This window comes from Tenebrio molitor, chromosome 6 (assembly GCF_963966145.1).
Source record: "Tenebrio molitor chromosome 6, icTenMoli1.1, whole genome shotgun sequence".
NCBI lineage: Eukaryota > Metazoa > Arthropoda > Insecta > Coleoptera > Tenebrionidae > Tenebrio > Tenebrio molitor.
The window spans coordinates 20,152,154-20,171,501 of record NC_091051.1 but is presented as its reverse complement, the minus strand read 5'-3'; the positions used below and the strand labels follow the sequence as shown (position 1 = coordinate 20,171,501).

Genomic DNA, 19,348 nt, shown 5'->3' with positions numbered 1-19,348 from the left:
TCCGTTCACACAGGAGAAAATTCTCAAATTCTGACAGTGTCGAGCAAAAAAATATTATTATATTCGTAATTCAGTAAGTTCCCTAAAAATTGTCTAGGACAATTTTTCAGGTTTAATCTAGAGATTATGGTTGGCGAGAAGAAATAGTAGATTGTGTTAGAGTTGACTTCAGAAAAAACGGAAAATGAAATTTGACCTAATGTGAATTGGAAATTTAATTTGTCAATTTATGTCAATTTGTGTCTGTTTGACAGTAGTATTTGTATTTGCATAACTGACATTTCTAACACATAAGTGTGGTTTTTTAACCTAAATTCTAAAAGACCGTTTCAAACTATAAAAATTTAATAAAATTTGACAGAACTTTTTCTGACAGTTCCCGTTTTTTTTGAAGCCAACCGTATTAGGATTAAAATGGTACTTTTTTTGACGGGTAATTCGTTTGCATAGTGAGGCGAAGCGTAGGGTAGCCGAGCTACTGCAATAACTGCAAGTCAATAAAAGTCACTTTTAATTCGAATACTTACTATTTTTTCTTCAACCAAGAAAAGGATCCAAGAAAAGCACGAAACTCATAGGTACATTTAAAGCGAACGTTTTATTGAAATAGTGTAATCAAAAAGACAGTTCTTGTTTACATATTTAGTTGTTTACTTCAAATCAACAAAGTGTTAAACTATTAGTTACAAATAAAAAAAAATTAACTCTAGTATTAAAAGTACAGAAAAAACAGAACATCTTCAATAGCCTGTAAAAGCTGCGGAAATGTTAAAACGACTGAGATTTTTTAAACTCTATTCATTGACCTTTTAAACAATCTCTACTTCACATAAGGGTAAACAATGACATACTCGTACAAACAAAACTTTCAATCACTTACTCAATCATTTATTGGTGAAAATGTTTCAAATTTAAATTTTTCGCTCACCGAAAAACAGTTTAACTAATTCTCCACCAAACGAAACAATTCTTTATGTAGCCGGGCTGCAACATTTTTCACAAAAACACCGACATCCGTTCTTGTAATAAATCTCTTGAAGTCTCTTACTAGTCGTTTCTCGACTTTAGATGCAAAAATCGGAGCTCTGAAAAAGCGACTTTCATCTGACAAGTCTGCGAGTTCAATGTAATTAGAACTAAATTTGTCATTCTTTCGGGTTCCTTGCCTAGACAGGTCGCCACTTACTTCAAGTCTGATGAAGCGAATCCTGAAATGTTTTTCACGATTTTCGAGGACGCCTAAACGAATGTAAACTGTCGGTGATTGATGTGTGATGGAGCAGTATTTACACAACGTGGAACATGTCAGAAGTGTTTCGTTCTTACGTTTGTATAGACAAAAAATTGACAACTGTTTCAGATACATTTTCATTTTTTTAATAAAAATTAATATCTAACAAATCAAAATAAAGTAAAAGCAAGGTCATACATTGTTTTGTTCCAATTACAAAGCAGGTAAATAAAAACATGCGAGTTTTACATTTATCTTTTCGATATTCTTGTGAAATCATAATTACTTTCAACAAATGATAAAGTAAGAATAATCATCACATTTTAGAATACTTTAATTGCAGAATATAGACAATTTAGCAAGGCAATTAAATTTCGAAATAGCCTGCTTTTGCTCAATCTCCAATAACGTTCAAAATTCTGAATTTTCATAAAAATCCAGAACTATATCTCTCTGTAACATTTTAGATAAATCAAGATATGAAAAAAATTTCTATTCGTAAAATTCCGTAAATTTCACTGAAACCCAAATCGATAAACATCGAAATGATTGACGGCCAGTCTATTTGTTTCAGCTCGTGGAACTGAAATTGAGCTGAAAAAGCTCCTTCAGTCTGTCGGTTTTACTGAAACGAGATAGAGACGTAACGAAGCATCGTTGCATTTAAAGCTGAGCTGTGGAACTCTTCTTGTCCATAAATTATTTTACTGTTGTGATTTAATCAATTGCGAGTGCAGAGGCTTTGGAGGGGCTTTCGAGAGAAAATGAGGAAATTGGAGGCGAGGCTTGCTGGTCTTGTGTGTCGTTTATTGATTTATCTTTTCCTAATCCCTTATATCCCTTCGCCGTATTAGATTGTTTCGTCCTCGCAGTGCTTTGTCCGTAAAGATTTTTTTAATACATTTTTTCTTCCTTCGTTGGCTGGATTTTGCAGCCGCAAGCTATTACTGCTTGCGTGAATTCGGTTTCAACCCTTGAACGTACCAATCTCTTGGTGGAAAATTATTCTCGTCCTGTCGGGTCATTTCGCATTCATTTTTCTACTTCGAATAATTAAAATGGACTTAATGAAATTAACTTGTCTGTTTCAGCGAATATTACTATTCTAATTACGGAACAATTAAAATATGCATAATTTAAATTAAAGCATTTTTACCGTATTTTTCAGTTAATTTTTTAATTTAAATACATCACTTTATTTCAGTTACTAATTCGTTCAAAAAATTTAATTCGTATTCAATTATCGTACTAGTGCATGAATATTCGCTACTGATTTTGGCAGCAATCTTTCAGAAATAGTCCTGCATGGCAAACTATCGATAATAATTTCCTCGCGTGAGCATTTCCGCTCCCAAAATAATTGTCGACAAGATATATAAAAAAGTTGAAATTAAAAGTTGATACAGCCACACATGTTTCTTCATATTCACCACTGCCAACCATAAATACTGATTATGCAAGTGGTACAATGGGATGGAGGTTGCAATGTAATTTATTTGAATTGTATGATCACTAAAAAAGAGTTTTTGACACGTTCATACGTAAATATTAGTACTTATTAACTTGCTAGCGATGATATTGATATTTGTATTATTTCCCTTTGGAATTTAAATTTTTAATTTTATATAAATGTTACCTACTGACGTTTGTAAAAATATAATTCATGTTTTTTGTTACACGGGGATATTATTTCATAAACAAGAAAAAAATTCTAAAATAATTACATATAAAAAAATGTGTTACATTCTTTAATAAAGTTAGAGCAAATACATTAATTTAGGGTGTTTGTTTTCAAACGCGTATAATGTTTACATTATTTTGGGTTGCCATAACTTCAAAGGTGAAAACAGAATTTTTATTATATTTATTTTTCGTATTATTCAATAACCTCAGAATATAATTTTAAACTTTTTTTGTTTAAAGTATTTCATTCTGGCATTTATTTAAAACAGCTTTTCTGTTATTCCTTTCTATATTTAAATAATTTATTTCGATCTCTAGTCGAAAAACTTTCGCCTAAGAGATTTTTATAGAAACTTTCATTGTATGTTCCAAAACATAAAAACAAGAACGTATATAAAAACTTGTTTTTTTTTGCTCTTACAGTGGTTACAGGAGATCTTGGAAACTTGCCTAATCCTTACAGAAAATCATGTAATACTACAGTGAGACAATACATTTCAGTCCCTACATTTTCTACATAATTATACTGCTTCAGTTAGATGAATTCTTTTCATCAATGTGTAAAACTTGGTTTTTGCCCAAGGGCCTTATCCGTTCAATATTTGACCGGTCTTCTTAGCACACGTTAAATAAGACAATTTCAGCTACAGTCGTACGATAATCTACAATCTCCACCTCATACAGTCATTCAAAAGGCAAAGCACAGGTACGAACTCGGGTTTGCTGAATTGAGACGTTACAAACATGTAAACGATAACATCTGTCACAAATCAACCGTATACAGTGACTCACCAAGGGTTTCCTCCCCCCTAACTCGATCATGACGAGGGTCTTCAACCACAGGCATCGTCTTCAGAGCGCTACATTCCGGGGTTGCGTTGCATGGTCTGGTTATACTTGTAACAGCCCCAGTGTGCAGTGTCCATAGAAGGAGACGGTCAACGCCAGCGTGAGAGCGCGACAGCTCCCGTCCATATCCCCTCAGTACCTACCTCGGAACCAGGATAATCTCATAACCGTTTGCTAAGCAATGTATAATCTGTGCATTTGGTTGCCTTCACCTACCATCCTGACAGGATGCGCTCGATCCACGGCATCACCGTGTCATGCTCATGATCATGAGCCAAAGGATTCTCACCTGAACCTAGTTCGGCGCTCAGGAATCTATGCCAGAAGTTTTACATATTGAGGTACTGATTTTATAGCCCAGGTTGCCCAAACCTGCTATCACCCAGTTACTAACACACCTGGTAACTGTGTCTCTATCATCGGCTATCACAAGCCTAATTCACTGCACAACCTCCGGGTCACAAATTATTCACCTGCCGTCACTCTCGTAGTCGTACATCTCCAACAGCTCCGTTCCGTTCCAGCTGCCAAGTGTCACTGTCTCGCCTGTGTTAAAAATCACCATCGAGCAAAGGACCTTTTCGAATATAATTATAATTTATGAGCCACATGTTTGGGTGCAAGAAGTTGCGATTTTAAAATTCGCTTACAAATGTGTGTTACTATTTCAGTCTCCACCAATCTCCCAAAAAACTGTAAAAACCAACACAATTTATATTACTGTTGGATGCAGTGTCTTTGATTCGTCTGGTCATGTAGATGTTGTTGACGTGGACTTTTCTAAAGCGTTTGCTAAAACATTCTCATTCAGAAGCTGTCCCACTTTGGGCTTTCAACTTGGTTAGTACTAATTTTTCAGTATTGTTTAGGACATATATTTTAATATGAAGAATTCTATTGCTACGAGGCTAACTTGTTTAGATAAACTTCAGGTGTTCCTCAAGACTTTGTACTTGGTCTTGTTCTTAATCCGTATAAGTACCGATATCTGCACGACCTTAATTGTACCTTTACTAACAATATTATCATAAAATTAACAGTATTAGCGATTGTATAATAAATACAAAGTCACAAAGTAGATAAATTTGTTGACAATAAATGGAGCCATATTAATGCGTGTAATTTGTATATCTGCAAGTAACATACTACAAGGTGATTCATGAATAGTGTCTGATTTAGCGCCTTTATTCTTGCAACATAAATCACTCTCTCAGAAAAATGAAACAATAGTGTCAAAACAATTATATTTTTGTAAAAAAATCAGATACTATTCGTGAATCACCCTGTACATGTTTATAAAAACAAGAGTTCCTGAGAAAAACAAAAAATTTGAAAACTTATGGCTTATCTTGGATCATGCAACATAAACTGTCATGAAGTGACGAATAGAGCATGTGTATCAATAGTTTTATCAGTAGTTATATCCCGAGTGCAACGAATATATACCTAATCGGTTCAAGTGTGTGCTGCTCATTGTTTGAAAAATTTTGCTTAATAAATGACTTGAATGCGTAATAAAAAACTGGTCGTCAAAATCATGCTTTGACACAATGAAAAATGATCTATTGTAAAACGGTCGTTGACTTGGGCACAATCAGGTAGGGATTTTTTTTAATTTGTGACAATCTAACCAAATTTTGAAATAACATTGACGACCAGAATTTTTTGCTCGCGATAGTACTTCAAAGCAAAATTTTGAAAATATTGAGGCAGTACACACTTTGACACATTATAATCGTTGCACGAGGGGTATATGACAAAATTATTTCCAGAATAGAATAGAAGTAAAACATGAGACGAAAAAAATTAGAGTTGGCTGTGACCAAAAATTTCAGTTGGCAATTCGTTAAAATTTCAATTATCAGATGCCAGTCTTAAAAGTTAGGTTAGTGATTTTGAGAACGTTAAAATATTGATTTTCATAAAGGTGTGCATTATGTGTGACCGGTCGGTTGTAAAAGAATCATGAGGAGCTCCAATCGTATTTACGAACTAGAGTAAATATTCGAAATGTGTGCCTTCAGCTTCCAAACATAATGCCACTCTCTTCGCTTCATGTTTTCAAATGACCTTCGCAAAGTCGAGACATCAATTAAATTGTAGTTATCAGTAATTACTTGCATTAATTCGGGAATTGTGCTAGACCTGTTTTTGAACACGTTGTTTTTCAGGTATGGAAAAAAAATATCAAGGCAAGTTGTTGGATGACATTTGAATTAAATTTTTACGTGGTGCCAACTGTGTATTAATCATGGCCATCTCGATTTTTTTTATTTTCAATCTCACGGTACCACTATTTTTTATTAAACCTAAGAATACAAACTGGAAAAAACTTCAAAACTTCAAAATATTAAAACTTTGACGAATCTGTCACGCAAAATGTCAATTTTTTGGTAGATAAAAACGATAATTAATGGGCTTTCGAGAAGAGTTCCTTTAGAATAAATGGAACAAACAACAATTATTTGAATAGCAACATCTAATTTTACATAAAGTTCGTTTTCTGTTGCATTATTTGAACAAAATTTTGAAAGAAAAGCTAAGATCCAATAATCGGAACTAGAATGCAATAATCGTTTATTTATACTAAAATAATCGTCTAAATACGGCGCTGTAATTGGTCAAATTTCTTATAAAGGAAATAATAAAGATTAAAATTAAAAATGATTTTTATTTTTGAACGATTCCTGTATCAATGAGTCACCGTTACTAACATTGCTGCCGGTAATCGGTGGGTTTATTCTAGTGGGACACTAATTCGCAAATTCAAGATTAAGTTATGTGAAGCTTCGTTCTTCAAGCGTTCTTAACCATATTTTTTTTAAACATACGGTACTGTACAATATTCTAATTGTATTTTCGATTAAATTCATGATTCTACTGTTCTTGTCCATTCAGATTAAATCGTGATCTGCATAATCATAATCGCATAGATTATTACACTTCACTTGAGTTCAATTGTTTAGGATTTCTAACAATAAATACCCAAAATTCAGATTCAAGGATTATTATTATTTTAAGTTGCTCATGTTTAGTCTATACTTACTCGTAGATAGATGTGCTGATGTTGTGTGGTGTTCTACTGTGAAGTAATTATTTTAACTTTTGACAATGTGTAACAATATTTCTTGAAATTTCTTTTTCGCAAAACGTTTAAATCACATCCGGTGCGTGGCTATCCACAATATAAACTATAATCCTTTGACGCTCTAGTGCTTTCTGATTAACGGTTCCATAATTAATTGCTATATTGCCTGTGCTGAACTTTTTTCTGACATGAAATTGAATGTGCCACGTTGGTCATCTAAATATCACAACATACACATATGTTTTATGACTTTCCCTTAGACGATAAATATATATTGTCAATATATCTTGTAAATAAATATTGACAAACTACATTGCCTCACACAAGCAATTGACAATGCGGGACAATACATGAATCTTTTCTCTCACACGTTCAATAATACGTATGCACAATTCTGTAATATTGATGTCTTAGAAATTCCTCAAGAAGTATATAAGTATAATTGGGCTTTGTATCTATTGGATGTGGTATTCAGTAATTATTATAATTTGGAAACAAATGACGTACAACCTTTTTAGCGGAAAATTGATGTTTTCGAACATTAAAAAAAATTACATATAAACTAGAAAGTGGTGATATAGGTCACCGCAGTAACGAAGAGCTCTTTAAATCATCGAAATTACAACCAATAACCATTTTTTAATAACATATTCGTCTCTAGGGACTTACATTTGTTAAGAACTGACTAATTTCTTTTGATAAACATTTTGAGTGTTGTACGGTGTTCACACCAACTCTCCACTGTTAACAATGAACTTTTCTTCAATCTAATACAGATGCTCTTTTCCAATTTTTCCAAAACACTGGTTTTTTACCACTGTCTTTTCAGAATGTTTTTAAATGTTTCTACTTAGCTACATATTGCCTCAGGTTTTCTTACAAAAAAGTTTTTTTTTGCAAAATTTGAACAACTAGGGTGGTTTTTGTTTGAATTAGTTTTGTATTATAAAAGTTTTCATCTCAAAGTTAGTTACGAATATGTATTAAAAAATCTATCCAAGGTCCCAGCTCTCCATCTCGATGAAAAATCGTGAATATTAGTTCGTAAACATTTTATTGGTTTATTTTTTTATTATAAATATTGGATGAGATCTAATGTATAGACAGTTTACAAACCATTCACAAAAATCCCGACCTGCTAGATAGTCAGAGAGCCTATAGTGGCCTGGGCTTAGACCAAAAATTCCTATTGTTCTCATGATTCTGACGTTTGGGGTTGTTTTCGGGGGTTGCTGTTAGCAACTAACTGTCGTGCTATCAAATATGTGACAACGTGACGTGCATCGTGACGATTTTGACATGCAGTCCACACAAATGTATCTTCATGATGCATGCAGTCATGCGTAGTTGTCCAGTGATAAATTAATGATACTTTACTTTGATTGTAATTACTTTGCACTCATTTCCACCAAGAATGGCACGGATTAATTAAGCAAATATAACTGTTTTGTTATGGACCCATCTTTATCTGAAATGACCTGCTTAGGAAATGACTATGATTAACATGATGGTACGAGTAAAATAATATGTACTGCAAATCCAAGAATGAGATTATAATTTTAATATTTTTCTAGAAATAGGTTTACAACTAACGGAATTTGTTGTTACTGCATTTACCGTAATATCAGTTCTAGTATGATAAAAAAGCCAATTTGTAAAAAATAACAGCAAAGCTTCGTATATACTCAGAGAAGGTATCTTTTCCATTGTGTACATGGGAAGTAATTACGAGTAGATGTATTATTATTAACAGTCTTCGTATCCCACCTCCACCCGGCGGCACGGCAATTTTGCCGGAGTACATACACTATTACGGATATTACTATCAAGTAATAGTGCAGTGCTTATCAACATAATTACCGGCGTCTCGCCTCCACATTTTGACTTTTTTGTGTTTTATGTTCTGTGTCAATGTTAAGGAATTTCCTCACGATATGACATGAGTATAATAATACACCTTTTTGAATTTCAACCACCAATGTGTTCTCTAAGTCCAAAATTTTCAAATTTTTAAAAAGCGATTGCGGTACTATTCCCGTTGCTGAAATTATAAGTGGTAAAATAGAAATTTTTTCTATTAGGCATTTGATTATTATGCATATGTTTGCAAATCGATTTAATGCGACTCCAATTTGAGTCCGAAATTTACTTTGATATTTTAATTAAATTTGTTAGAGGCGAAACTGATATCTGGTTTCTACAAAAACTAATTAGAAAAATGAGTGTAGAGCAGTTAAAGTAGTTTGAAACTGATGATGAAAAACGATTTTTCAACTGTAACTTTTTAAATGTCAAAGTGTGCAATTTTTCTTTAAACCAGTGCTATCGAAAAACAGAAATTGTATTACTTCTCATAGTAATACAAATTCTATAATATATCCTTGCGGGTGAAAAATAATTATCCCAGAATTTAATTTTGAACCCTTCGTTCAATCTCAATTCCAATCAAAGATTCCGTTTAATTCTTCTTCTAAGCTCCTAATTAAAAGTTCGGCGTTTTGACCTGGCCATCAGGTCTCGGCCCTAATTACTAAAGAGAGGGCAGCGGTGACCCTTTTAATGGTCTTGTTTACCGCAAAAAGCCAGACTGTAATTACGATTTGTACAAAACTATCCCATTAGGTCTAAAATATATTTGTTGGAACATTTAACTTTATTACGGGCGCTCTTTACGAGTGGAAAACCGCTTTAATGAAATTTTATTTGTTTCCGATGATTAAAAAAAGCGGTTCGGTGTGACACGAAACTATCACAAATTGTTAGTTTTGTAAATGGTTTAAAGGGGCGCGTTTTACTGACTGGATCAATTGCTGCCGTTATGGTAGCGCTGTTTGCAAATTGGTCGATTAAAAATCTTTTATGGCAGTTGTAAACAGTTATTTACATGAAATGTTTATAAGCAGTTAAACTTGTCGGGTTTTGATTTTATTTGTGTTTTTTCAAGAGAATTACTTTGGTAATTGATTGGAGTAACTGATTTTTCCACAAAAATTGGGAAAATACTGCCTCTGAAAGTAAATAACGTAAGTTTTTATTGAAGCGTTAAATATAGCTATTTAAGTAATAAGGAATGTAAGAACATTTGAGGCTGGTATGTACAAGCCAAGCAAAGCCGCGGCTTGTTACCTGCCGAAAATGTTAATAGTCGATACATTGCGCGTTATCTTATTATATTTTTCCCGCTTCCGATTATAATTTATTTACATTTTGCTCATTTTGACACCTGTCGGAAAATAATTTCAATGAAGGATTTTTTATATTTCTTGAATCCAGTAGTTAGAGTGTTACCGTCCATTAAACACTTGAAATTGTAAACAAATTTTTGCAAATTGAGAAAAAGTCACGTTAAGATTTGTGTGCGTTTTCCCAATCCGAAAGTCAGTCGAAATAGAGGTCGATACCATTGAAAAAGCTGCATAGATTGCTTGTTTAAGTGTATTACCAAAAAAATCTAGAAATAGGTATGAAATTGCAGACGAATCCTTCGAAAAATGGTGTACAAAAAATGTAGCGATGGTGACAGAGAAAGTAATGCTGGCGTACATGTTGAAACGATGTGAACAACTAAAGTCACCGGCAAGCCTATGGTGTGAGTATTCGATGCTAAAAGCAACCATTAATTGTAACAAGAAAATTGATATATCAAAATTCCCCAAGCTAATAGGCTTCCTGAAAAGCAAAAATAATGGATATCGACCAAAAAAATCGGCTGTTTTAGAAAGAGAAGAGATTTGGAAATTTCTGGCGGAGGCTGATGATGAAATGTATCTTCTAATTAAAGTAAGTTATTCTTTAATTATGACAATCCAACTCGAAAATTTTTAACCAATCGAATTGCAGCATTTTTCAAATTTGGACTAATCAAATTGATTTATAGTGAAAAAACACCGAGCAGAGTGAAAAAACAACTAGCCGAGTGAAAAAACAACTAGTGGTTTTTCAGCGAAAAAATTTATGTCAAAATGAAACGTCAAATTTATTAGGTCAACTCGATAAAAATTTTCTCGGTGGATTGTCAAGTCGAATACAATTCGTGGTCTAATTTTTTCTGCAAAATTTGTCATTTAAGGCATTCGTAGCTTTTGCTTTTGGAAAATTACACTCGTCTCCTTCGTCGACTCGTGTAATTTTCATTGCAAAAGCTAGTCATGTCTTAAATGACAAATTTTGTCGGAAAAAATTAGACCACTTATTGTATTATATATGAAAAAATTTATTTACTTTTGATCTGTTTCAGACAGTTATGATAGTGGGCATTGCGGGAGCCTGCAGGAAGGATGAGTTTTGTAAAATCAATCTAGCTGATATTACTAATCATGGCCAATATGTCATAATAAAGACTACACAAACAAAAAATGACATACCAAGAAGTTTTACGATTGTTGAAAATCCTGATGGAGAACGTGTATCTTATGTGACTTATTATTTTCCTAGGAACTTTTATAAATTATTAAGTTTTGTTGTCAAGGGTAAAAAATAAACAAATAAAAGCGTTAACTTACACGTATTGTTGCTAGGATTGCATCACTAACTTACAATATCGGGAGCGGGAAATAGTTATTTATGTGACGCGCTTAGTAAATTAATCTTTACGGGCACGCTGGCACTTGTGGGACGAGTGACCTAAGGAACGAGTCTCCATAAGCCAGTAAGCCCAGTAAAGATTAATTGCTAAGCAAGTTGCATACAAACTTTTATTTCCATCTTCAGCCTTTAAATTTCGTTTTTTTAATTGTTATTTATGTTTATAAAAATTTTGTAATGAAAGGCGGTGGGGTAATTATATCTACGTCGTCATGGTGTTGAGATAAACAACAAAAATACTGTCAGAAGTTTTGTGAAATTTTTCAAAAATCATTTAATTAGTTTTGATTAATTAGGTATTATTTTTTGATGAGCCTTGTAAAGTCTTTACAGGTCTCTTCAACGTGCCTGTTAAATATTACAGGGCTCTGCCTGTAATTACCCATTTACTTAGTTACCACAAATGCCTATAAAGTGTCATTTACTTAGAGCCGGTTGCACCAATGCCAGTTAAAGTTAACTGTAGGTTAAAATGCTTCGTTACTTTAGTTACCTATTGTTATAACAATGTTTTCGTATATTTTAATCCGTAGTTAAATTTAACTCACGTTGGTGCAACCGGCCCTTGGAAGGTGGAAATAAAATAACTATAATATAAAATTAATATAAAACAAAACCAAATACAGAGTGCCATGCGTCTGTCAACATCATTTGATAATTCTCTTGAAGAAAGTAATAGTTATCTTGAGTTTAAATATCCTCGAGACACAAGATTTCGTCTACGAACAACAGATTGGAAAATAAGTGATCAAGATTTAACTGATGCAGGTCCTTCGAACGCTAATCTTGAACATACATTCGGAAATGTCAAAAAGTGTCATAAAATTTCTGGAGAAAAATTAGTTTTTCGATGTGAAGACTGCAATAGAGATTTCAAAAAGGAAAAGGGCCTTAAAATTCATAGATCAAGGATTCATGGACTAATGAGCCAATCGTTTTCGTCAAAATCATTTTCTTCAGAAATTAATAAAACAAGAAGGAAAACTGAAGAAATTAATAACACTCCATTTAATTCCACGGATTATGAGAAGCAATTCGGATCTCAAGATAATCATTCTAGTGGACCACAAAGATTAAATTGTAATTTGTGTCCTGGAAAATCTTTTAAGGATAATACCAAATTGAAAATTCACGTAGATAAGTATCATACAAATAGTAACCTACCAACTTCTTCTAATTTCTCTTCAACCGTTTCTATCACAAAATTGCTTATTAATTTAAAACAGCAGCTACCAACTATTAGAAGATTGCCTAAAGCTTGTAGACATTTAGCTGCAGTTCAATTATTAATAATTGTCTTTCGACCAAATCAATCTCTTCATTTGAGAATCTTTTGCTATTCTCCTATAGAGCTTTCAATGTAGCCGAGAAATCTGATAAGTCATTGAATAAGCATATAAAAGAAAATCTTTCTAATTTTGAAGTACCTCAAATACGAACATCTTCTAAGAGACGAACACATTTATCACTAGCTAAGAAAGTGGAAGCAAAAGTAGCCGATTTTGATATCAAAGGAGCTGTTAAATTATTGTCGTCGGATGACTCATTGGCTTCATTCAATGCATATGTTGCTGAAGAATTAAAAAAAAAAACATCCTTCACCATCTCGCGAACTTTTTTTTCCAGACGCTTTCAAAACGGGAGACTTTTCTTTAATAGTTAATGAGCAAAACGTTCGAGAAGCTATCAATTCCTTTCCTGCCGGTTCTTCACCAGGCTTAGATGGCATGAGACCACAATATTTAAAAGATATTATATCTTTATCAGCGGGCGAAGCAGGTCAGCGGACACTAAGAGCTTTAACAAAACTCTGCAATTTTTTATTGTCTGGCCAACTTACGAAGATTGACTTCAAAGCTTGCTTGTTTTCAAAGTCGTAATATTGTAAATTCGTATTTATCTCCACACCAACTTGGAGTGGCAACTAAGCTAGGATGCGAAGCAGCAATTCATACTACACGTACCTTTGTGAATAACGACCAAAACCGTAGCAAAGTTGTTCTTAAATTAGATTTCAAAAACGCATTTAACTCAGTCGAACGAGATTGTATTCTAAAAGAAGTCCAATGTCATACCCCACTTCTTTACCCTTATCTTTATCAATGCTATAGGAATCCTTCAACTTTATTTTTTGGTGATCATTTAATTTCTTCTTCTGTTGGAGCTCAACAAGGAGATCCTTGTGGTCCTATGATTTTTAATCTTGCCATTCAACCAATTATTTTATCTTTGAATTCTGAACTGAATATTTGGTATTTAGATGATGGAACCCTAGCTGATTACCCAGAAGTAGTTTTGTCCGACTTTAAGAAAGTTATCAATTTATCCAGAAAAATTGGTCTTGAATTAAACTTTAACAAATGCGAGATCTTTAGCTGTTCTGGAGACACAGATTTAAAAGTCATAAAGGAATTTAAAAATTTAGCACCAGGTATTAAAATTTGTGATCGAGGAAGTTTATCTCTTTTAGGCTCTCCAATATTTGACCAAGGCTTCAAAAACACTGTCGAAATAGTTATTTGTATAGCAAGGCTGCGAAATCCTACTTTGACGAACCGAGAGAAAAATTGTCGTCAAGGCCGCTTTGCGGCCGAGACAAGACAATCTCGAAGTCGTCAAAGGATTTCGTAGCCAAGGTGTACACAACATTTTGTGTGCAACCCGAAAATTTGTAATTATAAAATGAACAAGTAAAACTTCCTTCACTGTCAATAAAAATAAAGTCGGCCTACATGTCGCCATGTCCCTATGGAAACGACATAAATAAAACAATTCATTTTGAGAAAAATTGGAAAAATGTCGCAAGAAAATTACAACGTTTTTGTTCCGTCTACTTCCCCGGAGTTAAAAAATATTGCAGATTGTGCAGTGTCCAATTTAATACCAGAAAAGTCCAAACGGTGTAATAAAAATAATGTGCAAACGGTATCGGAGAATGTTGTTTTGGCTTATTTAATGGAAAAATCAAAAACTCTGAAAAGTTCAACTTTATGGAGCACATATTCAATGTTGAAGCTCACGCTGAACATACGGAATGGCATTGGTGTTACGAAGTTTCTGAAATTGGTACCTTTTTTGAAAAAAAGCCAGTTGGTTATCAGGCGAAAAAGTCTAAGGTATTGACACGAGACCAGATCAATTTGCTGTATAATCTGCCCTTTTTTAGGTCATTTTAATCATGGGAATATCAGGAGCCATGCGAAGAGACGAACTAACCAAAATGTCTAGAGTTAAAAAAATATTATAAATTGTGCAGTGTCGCATTTAAAACCTGAAAAATCGAAACAGCAATATAAAAAATGTTACAGTGACTTTGAGACTGATGTAACAAGAAGAATGTGAAGGTAAATGTTAAATTCTCTTATGATAAGTTGTATCATCTGCTCCCTTTTAGGTTATTTTAATCGTGGAAATATCAGATGCCGTGCGAAGAGACAAATAAACCAAAATGCCTGTTGATGTCATTCAGGATTCAATCTGTGTTCACTCAGGATATGTTACTAGTTACTAGATATTTCCCTTTTTGACCGGTCAAAAATTAACCTAATTCATACGTGTCTGTTCTAGATCGATAATTGGGATCTTTTTTACCGACTCGTCATTCTTGAGGCGACCACTCCATTTGAAATTGGCGGGAACTTCAAACCGGTTGAAAATTCTGTACTAATAGCGGCCGTTCCTGACACAAAAACTGGCATAAATCAAACTTTAACTGTACCCAATCCAGATTTTGTAAGATCACACCGCAAATATAGAGATAGATATGTTGTAATTGTGATAATAAATAAATATTGAAATTACTTTTACGGCCGTCGTCAAGGCAACGGCTGCGAAATTCAATTTCGCGGCCTGCTCTAGGCACACGAAGTGCCCATTTTGCGTACGGTTGCACACAAAAATACTTAATTTACGTTTAACTGATTTACAATGGTGTCAGTCCACTTTGCCGATTAGATTTGGTGGACTGGGAATTCGCCGCATTTCCGATATTTGTCTCCCTGCTTTCTTATCTTCAGTTCATGGTGTTAAAAAGCTTGTTTCTTAATTACTAAATTCAAAGGATAATGAGCTTATTATTCACCATTATGATGAAGCTTTAGCAGTCTGGGATGTAGAAAATGAGAACGAAAGACCAACAATTCCACAATTTCAGAAGAATTGGGATAATATTAATATCGAACGAATAATTGCCAATGAGTTAATCTTTAATTCATCTAAGGACTTGGCTCGTTTTAAGGCTTTGCAATGCAGAGAATCAGGATCTTGGTTACATGCAATACCTTCTCCTAATATTGGTACTCTTTTAGATAACACTTCCTTCCAAGTTTGTATTGGTTTAAGATTGGGTTGTAATCTTTGTACACCTCATATTTGCAAATGCAATGCGAAAGTTGATGAAATTGGTATTCACGGTCTAAGTTGTTCCAAAAGCAGTGGTAGATTTTCAAGACACACTGAAATTAATTCTATTATCAACCGGTCTTTGACTTCTATTCATGGACTATCTCGGACTATCTCGTGATGACGGAAAACGCCCTGATGGGATGACTTTAGTACCGTGGAATAAACGTCAACCTTTGGTTTGGGACGTTACTGTCGTAGATACACTTGCAGACAGTTACGTATTGAAAACATCTGAAGTCTCAGGTTTTGCCGCTGAAATGGCTTGCAAACGCAAACATAACAAATATAGTTCAATTATTTCGTCAAACTACATATTTAAAGGCTTTGAAACCTTAGGCCCTTGGTGCAAAGAAACAATAGATTTCATTAATGTCATCGGAGACCGACTTATCGCGGAATCAGGCGATTCAAAATCAAAGAAATTCCTTTTTGAGAGGATTTCCCTTGCCATTCAACGTGGAAACGCTGCAAGCATTCGGGGCACTTTTCCAGATTCCGCATTATTATCGGAAATTTTCGCATTGTAAATTAAAAATGTTATTTAATAAAATTTTACTATAATTAAAAAATTATTGTAAACCAATCATTAGTGTCATTAATAAATGTAAAAAGATTTTGTTATTCTTTTCTAAACATTTTATGATAACATAATTTTCCATGTCTATGTCCTTCATGGCTTGAATTGGTACAATACAAATATACAAAATATGATGCCAAAATAGAAGATTATATCATTAAGAGCCTTTTTGTGCTAAGCCCAGAGATTCAAAACCGAAACGAAGTCGAGGTCGCAACTGGGCGAAGCACAAAAATACTCTTATTTTATCTTCAAGGCGGATAACAAAAAAAAAAATCGGACATAATAGTTATTTATGCAACGAGTTTCTGTGTAAATTGGGCTTTTCTAATTGTCCGAGGGACAAGATTAAAACACGAGCGTAGCGAGGGTTTTAAGGCCTCGAGGGCAATTAGAAAAGCCCAAAACACAAACAATTTACCCAGAAACGAGTTGCATACAAAATTTTATTATTTGAAACGACCTCCCTGAAGCTTCCAAATCTTTTAAAAATGGTTTCGCAATTGCTTTTGACAGTTTTGACAAATTTTTCAAGACCTGTCAGAAATGTGACGTTGAATGTGTTGTCTAGGGCAACGGTTCGTTATCTGCTCATTTTGCTTTAGGGCAGTTAAGAAGGAGTTTACAAAGGAGAAAAATGAGAATTTATGACAGTTGAAAACAATAAATTCATTTATCTTTTACTGCAGTTACGTAAAATGACAATTTTCAAATTTTAAGGCACCAGTAATTCCTAGTTATTTTTTTGCAATATTATGAGTACGTGTTAGTAAAGTCTAGACTCTAGAGTTTACTTTTAACGTTGCTATTTTTGATTTTGACATTTGTAATCCGTGCACATGGGTGACTCATGTTACACCACAGTGGCACCGGTTAAATATTGGGTAATGATTTCGTTATTTCGCTTTTTTAAAAGCTTTTTTTTAATATAATTTAATTATTAAATACCTATTTCGTGTAATTTTTGATAAATAAATCGTGAGAAATGCTTCAAATGACCTTACATTTGACTCGATCGAGCTGCCTGTGGACATTTCCACTCCTAAGATTTGAAGTGTTTCAAGTCCGATTACAAAAAACAGCCACTTCAACGGTTTCTGTAGAGATACACAAAGGTGCGATTTTCGACCGCTTGAAAACAGAGTAGTATTAACTAAGGAATAAAGGATGTAAAGTGTATGAAAATCGTAGTGATACTTCAGATAGACTTTTTCTCTATAGTCCTTCCATATTTGTACAACGTTGTATTGCTAAAATTCCAAACGTGATTAAAGTAAAAGCAAGAAAATTTTTGTAGAATAGTCGGTCACCAGAGCTGTTTAATAACCATTCTCAGAAACACGCTGAGCATGCCAGACAAGAAGGAAACTGCAGAATTCCCCAAGCAAAATTAAGAATTTCAATCGACTGTCATGGTAGTGGCGCCCCAAAGAATTTTACGACTGTCCTCATTAAAACGTCAATGCGCACTTTACATCTACCACATAAAACAAAAATAAACTCTTCCGTAAATCACGAATTTTTGGGAAGGATTATTTTAAAAAATTCAAATTGACGTCACCGTAAAAATAATCCTGCAAGTGTGAGTCGACCTCTGTACCAAAGTTTGTGTAAATAAGATGTTAAGCCATTAAATAAATGCCAATTCTGACCGAACGACATGCTGAACCTGACCAGAACTGGAAAGTGTTAACTTTCCACTTAATTAAACAACTTAAAAATAAATCGCCGTTTAAATAACGTCAACTGAGTTCCCAAAAGGTGACGTCATTATTTCACCGGCGCACGTATTCTTTATTTTCGACTGTCAATTTCAATTTTTTCTCGACGGAAGAAAAACAGAGAATGCCCCTTGTCGAAATTGGAAGAATCAGGATCAAGGATTTTTCCTAATTGATTGAATCGATTATTAAAAGTACAGTCTGAGACAAAGCAAATGGAACGTTCGCATCGCCTGCTAGACCGAGACGAAAATCGAAAATACGTTCCATTTCCGATGTCTAGACCCTGACACAACATCCAACTAACCGTCAGATTTTAATCCAATTCATTGAATCACTGAAAGTTAATGGTCACGCACTGTCGTCTTGTTTGTTTGTGGTTGTGTGAGTGGTGTAGGCAACCCGCGACAGAGTCGACGTTTCAGCGGCTTGCCTATCTCGACCTAGGCTCAGGTCCAACTGAAATTCAGAGGCCGAGCTGGGCTGAGACGCATGCGCGCTCCTTTTCAGCGAACTCCGAGCGCGTTTCACGAAGAGAGGGTCTTAGGATGCGGACGTGAAATATTGATTCGGTTATTGTTTGGGGCCGCTTCTAGTAATATGGAGGTATTCGCATTATTTTGTTGGACTTTTTCTAACGACGGCGTTAATTTTTCATGAGGATATATTGATTTATCGAGGGACGGTAGGAGTACGTTTGAATATTTAACTCGGAGAAAAGTTGAGAAAGTCGGTGATGATTTTTCGTGGGATTGAGATGTTTTGAGTAAACGGATCGGAAGACTCGAAGAATGAATTCCGTTAAAATTTGATGGTGGAATCAAAGCAGGCGACGAAGTTAATGTAAATTTGTTCAAGAGCTTACATCAAATTGCGTGAGATTAAGTGCAATTTTGGTAATGAGGAAATTAATTTGATTCGTCAATAATAATAATAATAATAATAAACGCATTAACAATATCAGACGAGATTTAGGTAGAATAACTCAATATTTAAAGGGTATAAATTCTAATCATCTAAATAACTGTATTCAATCGATTTTAAATAAAAACAGAATACATTGTTTAAAATATAAAGAATATAATGAAACATTAATAGAAATTAAAGACACATTATTACAAAAATTGAATATTTATTCTAAACGATTAAAAAGATATAAAAATAATAAACAACGGAAATTTGAAAACAAACTATTTAGAAATAATGAGAAG

At 33.9% G+C, this 19,348-nt stretch overlaps 1 protein-coding gene and 1 long non-coding RNA gene across 3 annotated transcripts in view; one reads left to right on the top strand and one right to left on the bottom strand.

The window, feature by feature from the left end:
* Positions 1-18,592, bottom strand: part of LOC138133438 (neuroglobin-like) — a 145,169-nt gene extending 126,577 nt beyond the window's left edge. Inside the window, exon 1 of the mRNA XM_069051354.1 lies at positions 18,445-18,592. The gene's annotated coding sequence lies outside the window, so the exon portion shown is untranslated. The remainder of the gene's footprint in view (positions 1-18,444) is intronic.
* Positions 9,210-11,354, top strand: LOC138133805 (uncharacterized). Of its 2 annotated transcripts, XR_011160525.1 has the most exons (3): positions 9,210-9,874; positions 10,327-10,631; positions 11,089-11,354. It is a non-coding gene; the product is annotated as an uncharacterized lncRNA (long non-coding RNA). The 2 variants fall into 2 exon arrangements; XR_011160524.1 differs by lacking the exon at positions 9,210-9,874 and having other exon boundaries at positions 10,147-10,631.
* Positions 18,593-19,348: the final 756 nt, after the last annotated feature.